Below are 20,112 nucleotides of genomic sequence, written 5' to 3'. Positions count from 1 at the left end.
TCAGTTGAAACAAGCATTAGTTAGAATTAAAATGATTATGTTCATCAAATAAAACCACAAAAGGTGGCTACATATACCACCACCCTAGTGCACTATACAAACTAAAGCCAATATAATTTCCCTACCAGTTCAGCAGTGGAATCAGCTTTCTGAAGCTGAGGTGGGGAACCTCAGACTCTCCAGATGCTGCTGAACCACAACTCCCATCATCCTTGATCGTTGCCCATGTTGGCCTAATGAAAAACCACAAAGCAAAATCCTAAGCACATTTACTCAGCAGGAGCAGCTAGTAAATGGCAGGGTCAGTGCCATTTACTGGGACAGTATGGGAGTGCTTACCTTCCAAGTTCCGGACTGCAGAATCCGGGACCGGCAGCCATTTGACACCGGAAGTTGCGTCGATGTAACTTCCGGTGTCGCTTTGCCCTTCTATGGGCACCCAAAATGGCTGCCGCCGGCTTCGAAAATCGCTTGTGCGCATGTCAGGAAGTGCTCCGACGCAACTTCCAGTGACGCTCCGCCCATCTATGGGCACCAAAATGGCTGCCGCCAACACCGGAAGTGACGTATATGCACTTCCGGACATGCGTACATGCGGCTTTTGAAGCTGGCGGCGGCCATTTTTGGTGCCCATAGAAGGGCAAATAGGAAAGAAAAAAATGGCCGCCGACAGGAGAAAATAACGGAGAAAAACGGGAGATGAAGTGATACGGGGGACCACCGGGAAAAGGTAAGTAAAAAAGGGGTTTTCTCGGGGAAAACGGGAGACTTGGCAGCTATGTGGGAGTGGAACTGAGCAGCCATGAGGTCTGGGCTAGTTGTGTGCCCTAGCAGATGTGCTGGATTCGTTCCACTGGTGTCTCTGTATAACCCTAACCTTGCCACCGCCCTGCCACATTCCTGTGCTATGCAACATTGTCCCTCCTGCAGCTCCTGTCACTCAGAAGTAAATCCCACTGAGTGCAAGGGGACCAGTTACTCCCAGTGTTTAGGGCTTCAGCCTAAGTGCTTAACTAATCCTCGTTTGGAAGGTTAGCCGGAACAGAGGAAGCGACACAGTGATACGCTGTGTGTCACTGACCCGCTGCCTTGTTGGCTCGCTTATACTGTTTCCATTTTTCATTTCTTCATCTGCTTTGGAAGCTGTGCGCGAGCGGGAAATGAGCCACTGTGCCACCTTCCTGTTTGAGGCTGGCTGCATAATAAGACGTGCTTTTAGATTACTGGCACCGATTTGTCTCCTGTGTGTCAGTATGTTGCTTATCATTATCATTAGCCCAATGCAAGGCTGGTAGGTCTTTTGATGTGGGAAGAGCAGCGATTAGTTCAAGGCTTCTAACAGACTGGGGGTGGAGTAACTTCTGTTAAGAATCATCGGCGGGCTCAATTTAATATGTATTTGTGCCATATGCTGTGCTGCGGAGGGGGAAGGAGGGAGAGGGAGATGCATTTGAACACACAAGGGGGTATTTTTGTGGGGAAGGCAAAGGAGTTTGCTTTTCCTTGAAAGCTGCTTTCTGTTTCATTTGTTTGCAGACATGAAGCTGTTCAGAAACCGATCACCATCCTGTTGGACACGCACCTCGTTGGAAAATGGAGCCCCAACATTGGCTTAACAGCCACCTGTTCCCTTGCTTACTGTGGCATGCAGATTCCAGCACTGGAAGTGCACGAGGTTGAGGGTGTCGTTCTTGTTTGCACACATATGTATGTTTGTACACCCCCACACATGTAATCCCCATGAATGGATTGGCTCCACACAATAAGGTGGAGTCCCTCTGTGGAAGAGTTGGAAGGACAGAGCTGAAGCTTCTGTGCTGGGGAAATGAAAAATATTTCTGGGCTCTTACCTCAGTCAACCAGCTTTGTGGGGTCTGATGAGGATGCTTTGACCATGAGGGAAGAGAAGGCATTTCTGGAGGAAGCAGGTCACAGAGGCAGCTGATAGGTTAGGGGTGTGGGGTAGTTGTCAGCTAGACGGCTACATTCCCTTGTGAGCCACATTCTGGGGGCTGCCAGTCAGGATTGACCCCCAAGGCCTGGGGTGTCCCACCCCTGTAGTAAGACTTTGATAAGAGTAGAAGCAGGGAAATCAAGGAGGAGATTCTTGCAATAATGGAAAATCCCAAGGGATGAACTAACCTGTCCCTATGCCCTTCCCTTGTTGCAGTTGTGCCACAGATGTACAAAGTTTTTCCAGTGCCGAAGGTTAGTTTTTTGAGAAAACAGGAGAGAGAGAGAGAGAGAGAGAGAGAGAGAGAGAGAGAGAGAGAGAGAGAGAGTTGCAGGCATATGGCATGGATTGCCAATTCCTATGGAAAGCAAAGCCTGGAGTTTGGGGTTTGAGCCATCCTGATGTCCATGGAGGGACCTGACCATTCTCCTCTGCTCTCTTTCAGGACATCCTGGGGCACCTGAACCATTCTGAGGAGAACCACAGGATCCTTGCCTTGGCTCTTGAAGCAGTTGAGGTGAGTCATGTCTTTTTAAACGGATGGGGGTTGTGGTGGTAGGGGAGGAACTCAGGGATAAGATGGGGAGGCAGTTTTAAGGAAAGGGCAGTTTGTGTGTTGGAAAGCAGGGGTGGGGGAGAATGGGGCAAGGGAGACTAAGGGAGGGGGCAGAGTCTAACACTCTCCCCTCCATTTCTCCAGTTTCATGAAGGTTAAATTCTAGCTTTTGGGGGAGAATGAGGCAGACAATGACTGGTCCATTGCCCACTTCTTGCAGCTCCCCCCTTTTTTGCCTCCATGGGCTTTCATGTTGTCCCTTAGATACATGTGATTTGGGAATCAACTTGAACATTGTGAGATAATAGAAGGAACTGGGGTTAGGGCTCCCTCAGAACAATTTCACTCAGGGCTGTCTTAAGCAGGTCGAGCGCCCGGGCGCCATGGTGCGCAGATTGCTCCGGCGCCCCTGCCCCGCCCCGTTTCTTCCTGCGGCTGGTGGGCGGGCGCAGTGCGCAGTGGGGTTTCCATGCGGCTCTGCCGCACAGCGCCAACTTGGCGCCCTGCGCCACCCAGCCTACCCCTAGAGCCGGCCCTGATTTCACTCCTTCCTTTTAGGAAAGTAGGGGGATCCATTTTGCTACCTTGCCACCAGTAAGGGGGAAAATAGCAGGCTTGAAGGACCGCAAGATGTCTGCATTGCTTAGCTCTGTCTCGCTTCCAAACTGTAGTTTCTTTCACACACAGTACAGGCTTTAAACTGGGGTGTGGGGGGAGTGAGGGCAGGGGAAGAGAAGCCACCTTCCCCAAATGGCTCTCCCATTCCAGAGACGATTTCTGTACACTTCCACCAGTAGCTGCAAATGAGGGTATGTTCTGAGTCACTAGCAATCAATTTGCCCACTCAAAGGCTAGCATGGCTTGGCTAGCATTGGGAATGGCAGCAGCGTTGAGAAATAACCCAGCTGTTACCAGGGTCATAGATGGTGCAAAGGTTTTGCTGCACAGTTCAATGGCTCCAGATGAGTGAGGCCTGTGGGGCGGAGCTAGCAGGCTGCAATCTGGAACACTATTCACAGGGGCCTAGCCAGGATGAAAATCAGGGGGGGCAAGGGGTGGGGAGCAAGGGGCGGGGCCAGGGGCGGGGCCAAGGGGAGGGGCGGGGCCACATCGGAGCAGCCCGAAATCGGGCTGCTTCGACTCCCTCCTCCCCCTCCGCGATAGGAAGGGACGAGGGGGAGCCAGGATCAGCCCGAAATCGGGCTGCTCCGACTCCCTCCTCCCCCTCCGCGATAGGAAGGGACGAGGGGGAGCCAGGATCAGCCCGAAATCGGGCTGCTCCGACTCCCTCCTCCCCCTCCACGATCGGAAGGGACGAGGGGGAGCCAGGATCAGCCCGAAATCGGGCTGCTCCGATCCCCTCCTCCCCCTCTGCAATCGCTGGGGCAGGTGGAGGGAAAGCCCCAGAGCCGCGCAAAGCGGTTGCCTGGCTTTCCCTCCGCCCGCCCCACAGCCAGCCGGCTAGAAGGGACGTCTCCCTTCTCCCTTGCTGGCTGTGGGGCGGAGGGAGGGAAAGCCAGCCAAACGCTTTGCGCGGCTCTGGTGCTTTCCCGCCGCCCGCCCCACAGCCAGCCAGGGAGAAGGGAGACGGCACCGGGCGGGCAGTGGGGCAGGCTGGCCAGTGGCCCTGCTTCTAGGGGGGGCAATTGCCCCCTCCTGCCCCCCCTGCCTACGCCCATGACTATTCAGCTAAGGCAAACCCTCAGTGGCTGCCAAGGAGAAGGACTATTCCCCCACACAGAGATTACTCTTATTATAGGTACAGTATTAGTATTAGTATTAGTCTGCATTTCATTTCAAAAATATGTTATGCACAGACATTATTTCTCCCTCCTTCCCTCACACCCCCCCCCAAATACCTGAGTAATAATACCCCATTGTTGTTTTACCATCAACATGGCCTGCTGTTCTGTTGGGATAGTATGGAATATGGGTGGGTGAATCTGTCAATTTTGGTTTCTCATATTTCCAATCTTAAATTCAATTCATCACATTAGTTTTCCATTTCCATTTCTTTTTTTCTTTTTAAAGGCTTCATGAAAGTCCATCATTTCAGTGCACCTGTCTCTTAATATAAACAAATTTCAATGCAATTTTGCCTAATAGGTACATTTTTGCAAGCGCTTCCCCCTACTATAATGCTTTTTTTCTATGTCATTTTCACTAACCTATGCATTTACATGCACACATTCCCATAATGTATGGATTTTTGTTCATGTTTTTATTATTGGGGAGCTGCATCACAACATTTGGACCAGCGCAGATTTCAAAGAATGGCTGTGTTTTGGCCCACATAATGCTTCAGGAAGTGCAGGCTAAGTAGATTTGCCTTAAAATGTGAGCCAGCCTGGATTTCTCTCCCACTCCCTAGCAGGGAAAGGATTGAGCTGGCTTTTCAGATGCAACTGTCCTTTATAGCTACATACATCCTGTGTCTGAAGAAAACTATGAACTGCTGCAGCAAACAACTACAGAGGAGCTCAAAATGTCCAAAAAGCACATTTAGTGGGACACAGTGCCCTCCTGGGATATGCAACAATGGCTTACTGTGAGGGGCTGCAGCGGTATAAATAATAAATTATTATGTTTATTGTTATATTCCTCCCTGGTTCAGGCGCTGCCATCTCTAGGCAAGGCCTGGGAATGCAACCCTGTAGAGCTGCTGTGAATCCGCCCAATGAGCCAATTTGGTGTAAGGCAGTTTCCTGGTGTTTCAATAATTGGGATTGCTATTTGAGTTTAAATAAAAACACTTCATGTCATTTTTTTTTAAAAAAGGAAAATCAACATCTGTTCTGTTCTCCAGCCCCAGAATACAATTGCCCTTAGAACTCCCTGGAACAGCTGGACAGTGACTCTTCCCACAATCCTGCCCCCAGATATTTACAAATTTGCCAGCTTGGTGATTTTCCTTTCTTCCTCTTTATGCAGTAGGAGATCTGCATTGAAAGGCTTAATTTTAACGGAAAGAGAGAAGGTTGAATCCTGCCTTGGCCAGCGATTAAAGCAGCCTTTTTATTCAGCAGCTTACTTGGAAATGTTCCCTAATCATAACGGCTGCACATATCTCTGATGATCAGAGTTTGTTTCTGCATGCATGATATTTACATAACTGTATGAGGCCATTAAATGCCTGCACCCAATTAAAACCAGAACAATTCGCTGAATAATTCCTATGCTGACCAAGCTGCTCAGTTTTCAGGTTGCCAAACCGGTTCCTACGTCGCTGAGCCTTTTGCCACAGCAATAACACCCCCCCCCCCCCCGTCCCTCAGATAAGGAGATTAATTGATAACTATTCTCACAGCTGGAAATAGCTTTGCCTGACTTTGAATTTCCCAGTTCCTCAATAAAGTGTAGCCCATTGCAAAATCTATTCAACACACCATAAATCACAGAATGTGATATATTTTGCTTTTTTCCAGTTTATATTTTATATGAAAAAACTAGCCTTCTGTCATTCAGAATGATATGCACTTAATTTCACCTCAGAAAACGGCTAGCTGTTTTTTGGGAGTCCCATTCCTCCAAGTGCCCTTCTGCATCATCCAAGCAGTCAATGTTCCAAATGCAAAAGAATTTGGCCAAAAAGGGAGAAAACACCAAGGTCAAAGTCAGGATATTGCTGAAATCAAGAATGTCCCCCCCCATTTATTTACAGAGCCAGTTGCCTAGATTCAAATATCAGCTTCATTCTGAATTGACATGACATAAAGAACAGAGTTGCAGAGGTCATGCTTTGCCTATAGAAGGTTTGCTAGATATGGGCTAGAACTGTAGGCTGTGAACTGCCAGTGGTCCGTGAGCTTCATTCAGGTAGTTCACGGCATGCCTGTAAAAATACAATTAAAAATCATCCAGCACCTAGCACAGTACATTACAATTCCTACTACAGGCAGAAAATATTATTAATAAGTCCTCTGAGACCCCCAGAGTGGCTAGATGGATCAATAACTGGACCCGCTTTTGGAGAGAGCCCTTAAACTACAATTTCCTGATTTGGACATCACAGGAACCAGTGGTTTAAGAGATGAAGAGGAAAGGACTGGAGTGTGAGAGAAGGGAAACACCTGGGAGACTTCGGCCTGCATTCTAAGCTTGTGCTTGTTTTCCCCACCCCTCAGGTATTTATGGGAGCCATGGCCCATGGGCATGCAGCTCTGGCTTCTGAGCTAAAGGGCTTCTGAGCTAAAGGACTCTTGACTGTGACTCTCAGTCACCAGCCAAGCATTCCCTGTTGGCCCAAACTGCTTCCAGTTTGTTGTGGCTGTTTTAGTGTACCTGATGTAATGGTTTGTAAATTGCGCACTTTATTGATTTTTATTGTATTGTTTCATTTGTTGTATTAGATTGTATGCCCTTCAGGGTAGAATTCTTATTTTGATTGTGTACAGCACTATGTACATTGATGGCACTATATTAAACAAACAGACAAGGAAGCAAGCAAGCAAACAAACAATAGAAGATGCTAAATAAATGTGATAATGTAAAAAGGTAAAGGTAAAGGGACCCCTGACCATTAGGTCCAGTTGTGACCAACTCTGGGGTTGCGCGCTCATCTCGCATTATTGGCCGAGGGAGCCGGCGTACAGCTTCCAGGTCATGTGGCCAGCATGACAAAGCCGCTTCTGGCAAACCAGAGCAGCACACGGAAACACCGTTTACCTTCCCGCTGTAGCGGTTCCTATTTATCTACTTGCATTTTGACGGGCCTTCGAACTACTAGATTGGCAGGAAAAATGTAATTAGATGCAAAAAATATAGGGGGAAATTTGGAAATCGGGGAGGGAGGGGAGTCCGAGGGATCCAAGTAATCCCAGGAGTGTAAAATTTGAAAACGATGTGAATGTATAAGAATTTTGCTTGAAAATAAAATGTTTTTAAAAGATGCCAAATAAATGGGCAAGCACATAGTTCATTTCTCACCCACTGTTTATTAGATTTGGGTCATGCATAAGCACATTGGGTAGGCTCACCTGTTTCAGTGTTTTGCAATGCGGTCACATATTTCTTCCCACAGCCCACAAATAGTTCAAAAACACCCACTGCCAATTTCTTTTAAATGCACAATGAGCATTCTTTCTAGCAACAAACATTTTCATTTTCTCTTGTTAGAAAAGGAATGGAAAGTAATAAATGGGCTGGTGACCCAGCAGTATTACACCCTGAAATGCCTGGGTTGGTATGGAATAAGGTTACGATGCCAAATGCACAAGTTATTGGAAGAATAAAGCAACGGAAATATGCTCTCTCGGAACCAGGAGATCAGGGTTCATTTCCCAGCTAGACTCAAACACTTCCCTCTTTTGCTGTTTTCGTTTCATAAGAAATGTATGAGAGCCAATCATGGAAGGGATGCATTACTAGACCTGTATTCATAAATTGAGAAGGTTGCTCGATTTATAGAGGCTCATAGAGTTTGGGCAATAAAGTCACAGAAAACTAAAGGCAGTCTTCTACAAATCTGTGTTTCATCAGCTCTCCAATATGTCATGTCCTCCTCTCAGAGAGCATGTGTTGCGGTGAGATCATCAAGACTGACCTCACTGCTGTTGTGGGTGGGAGCAATTGGACAGCCACAACAACCCGATTGGTGGTCCCTCAGTTGCTGGGTTAATTCTGGCCAATGGGATCATTTCATGCATTAACTGAGGGACCTATATGTACCGCTGCACGTTGCTTTGAGCTTCCTCTTTTCACCACATGCACTGGATCACCCGCCCACCCTCCCTATATTTAGGGTTCATTATGACCTTGCTATGCCGCCGTGGGTCATCTGTTTTGGGGATGGGGCCCAGTAGGAATATTCCCATTTGGCCGATTGGCTGGTGCCACTTGGGTTTCGCTTGCCACGTAGGAAATCATCACAGCTTTGCAAGGTTTGGCGGTTAGGCATTGGTTCAAGGTGTGGTGGAGGGGAGGTTGTCACACCTGTGCCTCCCAATGTGTGATAGCGTATTCTATTACAGGAATCCAGGGGCTCGCCTTGCTTTTGTCCGATCCCCTTTCAGGGGTTGGGGCCCCTGGGAGCATTTGGGGTGAGCTTGAGTCTAAGCCTGATCCAATGCTCCCCCAGGATGTTTACCCTTACTGACCTCTGCCAGAGTCCAGTCATCACTGCTGCTCTGCCAAGGTCAGGTGCAGCTAGTCAGGAACCAATGCCTAAGCAAACCACTCACAATCTGTAATCAATTAAGTTGTGGCCAAAATTATGCCAATAACCTTAAACTAAATTTATTGGGGGAGGTCTTGGGATCTTAACACGCAAGTCATGGGCTCCTTTCTATATATAGGCCTAGTTTAAAGAGTCACATATCAAGACTCATGGCCTCTGCTTAGTGCAACAAAACAGGCTGATAATGGCCTGGTTTGTTTGATAATGGTAAGCCATAAGCAAAGCATAAAACAATAACTTTGGGGGTCAGATTACCATTGGCCTGATGTAAATTACAGGAAAAAGTGCCTATAGTAATGGGCTTGAGAAACAGTGGTTGCCAGGGTAGAAGAATAAGAGTTTGGATATGATATCCCGCTTTATCACTGCCGAAGGAGTCTCAAAGCAGCTAACATTCTCCTTTTCCTTCCTCCCCCACAACAAACACTCTGTGAGGTGAGTGAGGCTGAGAGACTTCAGAGAAGTGTGACTAGCCCAAGGTCACCCAGCAGCTGCATGTGGAGGAGCAGAGATGCAAACCTGGTTCACCAGATTACGAGTCTACCACTCTTAACCACTACACCACACTGACTCTCTCTCCACTGACCAGGTGGGAGGGATGTTAGAAGTGGAAGGGGAGAAATTGTTTTTGGCAACTGCTACTGGGAAGGAGAAGGAGGCAGTGGCTCCAGCAGAAGCCATGCTGGCTGGCTGGAGCAAACTGTTGCTGGGAAGAAAGAGTGCCGCTTGAGATGTAAATGCTGTGTCTCTCTCCATAAAATTCAGGTGTAAATGTGTGTGAATAAACCATATTTCATAAAGTCAGTAGACTCTGCCGTTCCTCATTCCAAAGGAACACAAAACCTGGTTAAGTGCCAAGATAGCCCCACCCCCCAACTTGGAATCTTGCTACTGCTCAGCAGAGATTGGGATGGCCTGCAACAATATGTCTGCAAATTGGCAGCTCATCTAGAATCATGATGTAGCCACACAGATTAAAAATGCCCTCGATTGCAGGTGGGCAGCATCAGAATGAATTTTTCCTGGAAACGTAAGCCAAAGAAAAGGGAGAGTGGAGGTGTCAGGGATTGAGTCGACATCAGGTGACTGGAACCATGTCAAAGCTGCCCACCTGCAATCAAAGAGAAACAAGCAGAAACCTTGCTCCTTTGGGGATGCTGGTCATCCACAGAGCTGAACATATCACAAAACAAATCACCCTAATACAAAGCACAGAAAATCAGCTAGTAAACAAGACAACTCTAATTATTTAACAGCAGACTCTGGAATAATTAAACGCTGGTAACCCAAGTAGCTAAAAGCCAATTATGTAACCACAGGATCCAAAATATTACAGCCGCGTTATCTAAATGAGTAACTAGCAGCTATTTATTTTAAAGCTCATCCCCAGGCACCTCTCTTAAATTCCATATGCCCAGATCTTTATCGTTTATTGTTTATAGCAGGGGTGGGGAACTGCGTCCAGCTAGCAGGCTAGATCCAGAAACTCCCTTTCCTGTTTCCCACACACCCTTTATGGGGCCATTTTGAAAGGTTATATGAGAGCCAAAAAAAATAAAAAATCTGCCCAATATTTGATTGTTTAGATGAGAACATTCAGGAAGCTGTTTTCAGGAGAGGAAGAATGTTGGGGGGGGGGTCCCTGCTGCTTTTCAGCTTAAGATGACACCCTTCTTAAGGATACATTTCATTTCATATGCATGTAATGCCAAATTTTTACATCTCTAGGGATGGACGAAACCAAGGCTAAGCACCACAGATGGACACATTTTCACAACTAAAATAATATGTCATTGTCTGGATCATTGTAACAGATGGTTTTACGAATAAAAGTGTTTATTATTATGATGATGCATTCATGCCATTCAAACATGGAATCTGATATGGGCACAGAATTCAACATCCGGGCACAGAATTCAACATCCAGTTACAGGGAACCAGGCAGAGGGCCTTCTCGGTAGTGGCACCCACCCTGTGGAATGCCCTCCCACTAGAGGTCAAAGAGAACAACAATTACCAGACCTTTAGAAGGCATCTCAAGGCAGCCCTGTTTAGGGAAGCTTTTAATGTTTGATGGATTTCTGTATTTTAATGTTTGATGGATCTCTGTATTTTAGAATTTCTGTTTTGTTGGAAGCCGCCCAGAGTGGCTGGGGGAACCCGGCCAGATGGGCGGGGTATAAATAATAAATTATTATTATTATTATTATTATTATTATTATTATTATTATTATTATGGTGTTGATCCTGTATAGATCTGTATAGATAGTGGCAAGTCAGAATTTTGCTGGCTGTAGACCCCAAAGAGACAGTTAGCCATGACTCAGTGTAGCAATTGGTAGACTCCAGAGAGATACATACATCATTCTTGCTTTCACAGGCTGTGAAGCGATGAGGGCGGAAGAGTTTGATCTGATATATATTTTAATATCTTGAAATATTCGTGAATACTAGAAACAAATATTTAAAAATAAGACGTGAAGGGATTAACCATTTTGTATTTTTATTTGACCAGGGGAGTCAAAGTTCAGCCCAGGAAACAGAAACTTCAGGATCCAGAAACTTAAAAGCTCAGGTGGGTGGGGGAGAGAAACCCAATAAATTGTGGGAAACTATACTGGCATTCTGATTGGTCAAGAGGTTGGGAGGAAGTGTTAGAACAATCTCCTCTCTCCTCTCTTTCATGTTCTGTTCTGGGGATTCTCTCCCCCCCCCCCCGAACAGCTTTGGCATGGGGGCACAGCAGAAGAAGCCCCATTGAGCTTGTAGGACTTGTTGCACCAGTTCCTACTAGCACAACTGTTTAGTTGAATCCAGCCAGTGCTTTTTTCAGGAGGTACTCAAGGTTATGCAAGACCAGCCCCTCTTTTTGTTGTTGTTGATAAAAAGTGTGGCACTTACTGTAACAACTTCATGGTGAGTACCAGCACCTATTTTCTAGTGGGGGGGAGCACTGAATCTAGCCCATAACTTCAGGGGTACTGACTGTTGTAAGGACGCCACTAGCTACAACTCCCGAGTTCCCTGGGAACAGGGCTTGCTTGTTCATCCGCTTTGCCATTGTAGCTCTGGGATATTGATCGTAGGCCAGTATTGCAGTGGAGTGTTCAGCAGCAACAGAGATAGTGAGACTGAAAGAAAAGTTGCTAAGCACATCCTACATTAGATTTGTGATGGTGGCATTGCAGTCAGAAGCTTATTTGAGAATATCAGTGCGATGTGTGGGATTAGCTGCCTTCAGCTTCAGCACCCACTGAGCTTCCGAGCTTGATGGACTTACATTCTAATCCTGTTTTAATATATTTCCTATTTCCTCATTTCTGATTATCTCCAAGCCCCTCAAAATTCTACCTTTGGTGCAATTGCAAGACTGCTAATAAACAGCGTGCCATTTTTTTGAGGAACATTGGTACCTCTGGTTAAGAACTTAATTCGTTCTGCAGCTCTGTTCTTAACCTGAAACTGTTCTTAACCTGAAGCACCACTTTAGTTAATGGGGTCTCCTGCTGCTGCCGCACCGCCGGAGAACGATTTCTGTTCTCATCCTGAAGCAAAGTTCTTAACCTGAGGTACTATTTTTGGGTTAACCTGAAGCGTTTGTAACCTGAAGCGTTTGTAACCCAAGGTACCACTGTACTCCACCTCATTATATTGCTTTTGTGGTGCTGATCATTTCAACTTCCAAAGATGGCCGCTGTTCCATTTGAACGCCACTCTGATGCTTCAGCGTCAGCATGTGTTATACTTGTCATGGAAGGATAACAGGAAGAAAAATAAAGGCCCAATTCTCCAGAGATGCAAATGAGAACTAGGCTGCAGCTTGTAGCTTACGTTTCTGTTCTTCCTAAAACAAATATCAGTATATATTTTCTTTTAATGATATCACTGAACATACCTCTGTGTGTCCTTTGTGAAGGGTGTCAGTACACATGTTTTGCCCTGAGTTGCATAGGAGTCTCTGATGGGATCATTCCCATGGTTTTTATCCATAATACATGAAGTACCTTTAGGAGGGACAGCAGAAAGTGCTGCTCTTCTGCAACAAACAACCAAGTTTACTGCCAGGGAAAGGATGATGTATGGAGCTAGCCAGGGACTTCAAGATTACTTATTTAATTCTCTACTCTTTGGCAGTCTTGCTGGACAACTCATTTAGCTGCTCCTCGCCTCAGACTCCTAGGTACAATACAGAGCTAATAGCACACCTTTAAAGACCAGCAGTACTTTGATGGCTGGTGTCTATGGATGCTCTTCAATATAAGGTGAGGCAGGAGGGAGCCTTCATATGATTTTATTTCGAAGTCCTTTGACTGATGTTGCAGGTGCTACTGCACAGTGTTAAAAGCCCACATAAGCTGATTTTTCCCAGTGGGTGGAGTGGGTATGTTCGGTTTCCCCATTATTTATTATTTATTATTTTGCCCATAGCTAAAGAAACAGAGTGGTGTTAAGTGCAAGGGGTGGGGGAGAGATTCTCTTTTTAGGAGCAAGGAGTCTCTTGCATTCCCAGATAACTCTTCCCACAAAAGACAGAGAAGCCCTCTATTTAGTTTTTCCACACTTCCTCTTGTCCTGCTGCTTGCTCCCAGGGGAAAAAACACTCTTTAGTGCTCAATTGGAGCAAACAGCAATCGGGGATTCTGTGGATTGCCATTTGTTCCAATTTAGAGCTAAAGAGTGGGTTTTCCCTGGAAAAGGAGCAAGGCAAACTGCTGTGGGGTTCAGTGAGTTATCCCATTCAACAACCTAGCTGCTTTCTGCACCTACTGCAGCTTCTGTATTAAGCCCACAAGAAGCAGCTAGATGCTCACCACGTGCAGGTGTACCATTTGAATGGGCTTAAATACAAAAAACCCCAATGCATCACCAGTGTACAGCTGATCTCTGTGTTGTAAAATGGAAGTAAATGTTTTTTCAGGACATGGTGGTCTGAGGTTTACACATGTCTGTCATATTCAAATGTTATACCATGCCACAAACATCCTATGGGTCGGGAGAGATTTTGTCTTTTCCCCTTTACAAAACTTTGTGGAGCCTGCCAGTGTCTAAAAATAGAGCATGATACAATGCTACAGTATGAAGGTGAACTCTTCTGGGAATGAGATGTGGCTGAATAGCTGAAGTTTATGTCCCTGTCTCAAATGTACCTGAAGGGAATTCCACATCAGAGCACAGAAGGGAAGCAACCTGTGAACTAAATGGAAGGCAAGGCTTGCATAGGCTGTTGTGCACCAGTCTCTCTCTCTTTAGTGATCACTCGAAGCCAAGTAAGATTGTCTTCCAGTAATATGGTCTTAACGGTGTATCCGTGACTGTCAACTGAGAGCAGAAGGCCATGAAGGGCAGAACTGAAGGCAAATGGCTCAGCCTCTCTAACTGACAAAGGTTTAATGTTGCTGCCATAAATGCATGCAAAACCACAGGAAATTTATTCATATGGTTACCATGCTCTACCTGCCAGAGATGTCTACCTGTCAGCAGGTAGACCCTGAATAACATTCATGGAAACTACCATGCAGGATAAATGACACCATCTCACTCACCTAATCAGCAGCCTCTAAGGGGGTGGGGTCTTGGCTTGAGCCATTAGAGCAGAATCTTAACACCCGGTATTAAGTCAATATATTTCACATCTGGCTACCAGCTGCATACAACTTAGAAGATTCATGCAGATGAATTTTTGCAAATCCTTTGGGAAAGGTTCTCTTCACACAGCCCAGAAGTAGCACATGATGAACATTCCAAAATGGCCTAGAATACAAGTGTGTAATCGGAAAAGGTTCAGAAAAGAGGATCCAAAATGTTCAAGGGAGTGGAGTGACTCGCCTATGAAGAGTCACTATGAGGGGCTTTTTTTCCCATCCAGAACTCACTGGAACTCAGTTCCAGCACATCTCAGGTGGGTGCCATTGCCATCATAAGAGAACAGGGGGGGGGCATTCGTGGTGAGTTCCGGCACTTCTTTTTATAGAAAAATAATGGTTGCAACATTTTGTACTTTCTAGTTTAGAGAAAAGGCAAGTGAGAGGTGAGGTGACATGATAGAAGTTTATAAAATTATGCATGACATGGAGATAGTGGATTGTCAAAATGTTTTTCTTCATCTCTCATAACATAAGATCTTGTAGACATCCCATCAGAAGATTTAGGACAGATAAAAGAAAGTCCTTCTTCACGCATCACATAGTCACATTACGGAACTGGCTCCGCCAGGAGGCAGAGATGGCCACCAAACTGAATGGCTTTAAAAGAGCATTAGACAAATTCATGGGGGGAGGAGGTTATCAATGGCTACTAGCAATGATAGTTATGCTTGGCCTCCACAGTTTGGGGCAGCGACGCTTCTGAATACCATAGTTCTAGTTACAGGTAGGTAGCCGTGTTGGTCTGCTGAAGTCGAAACAAAATTTAAAAAATTCCTTCCAGTAGCACCTTAAGGTAAAGGGACCTCTGACCATTAGGTCCAGTCATGACCGACTCTGGGGTTGTAGTGCTCATCTCACATTATTGGCCGAGGGAGCCGGCGTACAGCTTCCAGGTCATGTGGCCAGCATGACAAAGCCGCTTCTGGCAAACCAGAGCAGCACACGGAAATGCCGTTTACCTTCCCGCTGTAGCGGTACCTATTTACCTACTTGCACTTTGACGTGCTTTCGAACTGCTAGGTTGGCTCATACCTATGACAAATTTAGTTGGTCTCTAAGGTGCTACTGGAAGGAAATTTTTTATTTTGTTCTGAATACCAGTTGCTGGAAACCACAGGAGGTGAAAGTGCTCTTCTGCAAATCCTGCTTGCTGGTTTCCCACAGGCTCTGTCCACTGTGAGAACAGGATGCTGGACTAGATGGGTCATTGGCCTGATCCAGCAAACTGTTATTATATTCTTAATAAACACTGCTGAGCAGGACAAAAATGCATTTATCTCCCCAGTTTGGACCTGCTCCCTGCCTTGCAGGTCTTTTCCCACTTGCTGTGGGAGGGCAGAACCCTGACTGACTACAACTGCAAAAGCTGAACAGATTCTTAGGCTGCGGTATTGCTTAGAGTTTTGTTTGGGGGGGGAGGGGTGTTGCTGTTACTGGTATTAATTTTCAGAACTTTATTTTGTACCTTTGTTATGATAAGTGTGGAAATTGATCGATTTGGTTGTGTACTTTTATGACTACTTTAGTTACGTTTGAATTGTGTATTTTTTTTTTCATGTTGTAAGCCAACTTGAGCATGGTTTCCCGTGAAAAACATGCTGTTTGCTGCTGAATCAGAACAAGCAAGTCTGCAAGACTGTTTGGTCTGATTCAGTGGTAAACTGTGGGATTTCCTGGGGGAAGCAGTGGGGCAAACAGAGGTATGGATGAGTCCTAAGTGCTTGTATCAGAGGCATTGAATTTTAGTTCGTACTATGAAGGTCCATATTTTCCCGGGTGCTCCAGCCCTGCAAATTAGTACAGCTCCAAAGCTTTAACCAATCTTACGCTAGCCTGATTATTGCATGCTTTGCCAATGTATAAATCCTTTTTGTGCTCAGTTGCAGAGGGGATTGTTTCCTCGGAGGATTTATCTTAGGCCTGTAGCTGCTGTATGGTATGTTATGGTAAAATAGCAAGTAGTTTTCCTAATTGCCCAATAGAAACAAAAACAAAACCTGCCCCCAATTTCCAGTCTTCTTGTGCCCTGGCAGCAAAACAAATGGAATAACCAACAGGATTGTTAAATGGTATGGAATAATTTTTATTTTATTAATAATAGTGTAAATGTATTAAAATTATTTTTGTTTTTATAACCCTATTTTTTTTTAAAAAAATAGCATTAAGCATAGTGTCCTGCCTATATTTAAGAAATTCACAAGAAGCCATACAGTGTGACTAGTACCATAACAACATCAGGATCTGCTCTTTTGATACTTTCTTGCACTGTGGTCTAAACCACTGAGCCTCTTTGGCTTGCCAATCAGAAGGTTGGAGGTTCAAATCCCCGCGACGGAGTGAGATCCCACTGTTCTGCCACAGCTCCTGCCAACCTAGCCGTTCAAAAGCACGCCAGTGCAAGTAGATAAATAGGTACCGCTGTGGCAGGAAGGTAAATGGCGATTCCGTGCACTCTGGCTTCCGTCACAGTGTTCCGTTGCACCAGAAGCAGTTTAGTCATGCTGGCCACATGATGCGGAAAGCTGTCTGTGGGCAAACACCGGCTCCCTCGGCCTGAAAGAGAGATGAGCGCCGCAACCCCATAGTCGCCTTTGACTGGACTTAACCATCCAGGGGTCCTTTACCTTCCCCCCCCCCTTTTTTACTTTCTACTCAGCACACTGAGTTTGTGTGTGTGTGTACAGCACAAGCTGCAAATCTCATTTCTCATGCAATGATGTTGTCACCTTCACTTGATATTACTGTATCTTTGTCGCTGCAGAACATTTACTTTCATGTTTTTGGCTGCTGAATTAGATTCTTCACCCAGAAATGGAAAAGTTCTTCTATATATATTTTTGTCTACTGAAATTCCTTCATTTATCTATTCATTGTATTACATCAAATCATGTCAAATCACTATATCAAACCATTATGTCAGATCAAATGACGTTTTTGATCGGGGGGGGGGGGGAAGGTTAAAAAGAGGGCCAATTACATACAGGTTTAGCATTTTGATTACTTTAATTTTCATTGAACAGCCTATGTGGTAAGCCAAATTTTAAACTTCATATTGAGATATAATGTGGAAAAAAATCCATATGGATACAATTTTCACCTGCAATATGCAACTTGAGGCTAGAAAGGAAATGTTCTTGCCCTACATTTCTCCACTGTGTCAAATACTGCACCTGAGGGAATCCCACACAGTGGAATGGATGTCTTTGTTTAATAATCTGTGCAGTCCCTCTATGCAGAGAAGTCTCATGGAGAAAAGTCCACCTCCTTCTGCATAATAGACCTTGAACAGAGAAATCGGTACTGCAGACCAGTACATTTTCCTTAATATTACAGCCGACTCTTCGGTAATAGATTTAGAACTAGCCTCCCTCTTGATTGGTTTTGGGGAAATCCTGCTTGATAACAATTCCGATCTTAATGTGTTAATACACATTGCCACTTTCCCCCAAGAAAACCCTGGGTTTAGTGCTGAATCAGAACAAACAGCAGTTGGGTTTTCCATGGATTCCTGTTTGTTCCAATTTTTGTCAGGATAAAATGTGGGGGGAGGACCATGTGTACCACCTCAAGCTTCTTGGAGAAAAAGCTAGTACTACTAGTAGTAATACTAATACTAATACTAATAATTTATTATTTATACCCCACCCATCTGACTGGGTTTCCCCAGCCTCTCTGGGCACTTCCAACAGAATATTAAAATACAACCATCTATTAAACATTAAAAGCTTCCCTAAACAGGGAAGGCTGCCTAAACAGGGCTGCCTTCAGATGTCTTCTAAAAGTCTGGTAGTTGTTTTTCTCTTTGACATCTGGTGAGACGGCGTTTCACAGGGCTGGTGCCACTACTGAGAAGGCCCTCTGCCTGGTCCCCTGTAACTTGGCTTCTCGCAGCAAGAGAACCACCAGAAGGTCCTCGGCACTGGACCTCAGTGTCCGGGCAGAAAGATGGGGGTAGAGACGCTCCTTCAGGTATACTGGACTGAGGTCATTTAGGGCTTTAAAGGTCAGCACCAACACTTTGAATTGTGCTTGGAAACATACTGGGAGCAAATGTAGGTCTTTCAAGGCTGGTGTTATGTGGTATCGGTGGCCGCTCCCAGTCACCAGTCTAGCTGCCGCATTCTGGATTAGTTGTAATTTCCGGGTCGCCTTCAAAGGTAGCCCCACGTAGAGCACATGGCAATAGTCCAAGCGAGAGATAACTAGAGCATGCACCACTCTGGAGAGACAGTCAGTGGGCAGGTAGGGACTCAGCCTGCATACCAGATGGAGTTGATAAACAGCTGCCCTGGACACAGAATTGACCTGCACCTCCAAGGACATCTGTGAGTCCAAAATGACTCCCAGGCTGCGCAACTGGTCCTTCAGGGGCACAGTTACCCTATTCAGGATCAGGGAGTCCTCCACACCTGCCCGCCTCCTGTCCCCCCAAAACAGTACTTCTGTCTTGTCAGGATTCAACCTCAATCTGTTAGCTGCCATCCACCCCCCAACTGCCTCCAGACACTCACACAGGACCTTCACCACCTTCACTGGTTCTGATTTAAAAGAGAGGAAAGCTGGGTATCATCTGCATACTGATGAACACCCATCCCAAACCCCCTGATGATCTCTCCCAGAGGCTGCATGTAGATGTTGAAAAGCATGGGGGAGAGGACAGAACCCTGAGGCACCCTACAAGTGAGAGCCCAGGGGTCTGAACACTCATCCCCCACCACCACTTTCTGAACACGGCCCAGGAGGAAGGAGCGGAACCACTGTATGACAGTGCCCCTAGCTCCCAAGCCCTCTAGACGGTCCAGAAGGATGTCATGGTTGATGGTGTCAAAAGCCAATAAAAGATCCAGCAGAACTAGGAAACAGCTCTCACTTTTATCCCTAGCCTGCCGGAGATCATCAACCAGTGCGACCAAGGCAGTTTCAGTCCCATGATGAGGCCTGAATCCCGACTGTATATAAATGTAATAAATACCTTTATCAGAAGTGGAAAATATCACCTGGGCATCACATTACATTACTGGTGTTTATCTTTATGTGTAGCTATACAAATCTTCAGGTAGGAAAAGTGGGTGTTTTATAAACAACAGCTTGGTGGCATTAATGTTAGATGAGGGTCTTAGAAAGATTGTGCTTCTTGAAATAAATAAAAGCTTGGAAATGGGAAATGTGGCTAGATGCATATTTTACAATGTCATATTTCATTTGAAGCTGAAACAGCTTGATAATGCTAATATTGTCATTTTGTCATACACCTTTTTTGTAAATGTTTCTATCTTCTTTTATTAAATTGCTCTCTTTTAAGTGGCTTTATTTATCTCTTGATATAAGGGGAAATGACCTCATATGATAAAATCCATCAATTAAAATCAGACTTATACTGATCTTGTGCACAGTTTATTGGGCCAGTTAATTCAATACATGCTGATGAAACCTTGACAAAAATCACATGGAGCCAAAGACTTTCGACCCGTGTGAGTCAGCCAAATTCTCCAAGGCCAGGTTGCATATTTACATTTCACATTTCACTGGCTTTAATTATGCATCTGCAATAGTTCTTTACTGTGATGAATAATAGCCGTGAAACACATTAACTATTTGTTCATAGTGTATTTATTAAAATAAATAATATGCTAACTAGGCTTACTTAATGGTGATTTTGCATTAGCCATTTCTCTTTGGCGTCTTTATTTTCTAAGATTTGTAGTACCTGACCTATTTGCTGTATTTTACTTTCAATAACATAGGACAAATCTAAACTAACTATATCCTATGGGAAAAGATA

This window comes from Zootoca vivipara, chromosome 2, assembly GCF_963506605.1.
Source record: "Zootoca vivipara chromosome 2, rZooViv1.1, whole genome shotgun sequence".
Classification (NCBI taxonomy): domain Eukaryota; kingdom Metazoa; phylum Chordata; class Lepidosauria; order Squamata; family Lacertidae; genus Zootoca; species Zootoca vivipara.
Note: the sequence above shows the minus strand (reverse complement) of the source record.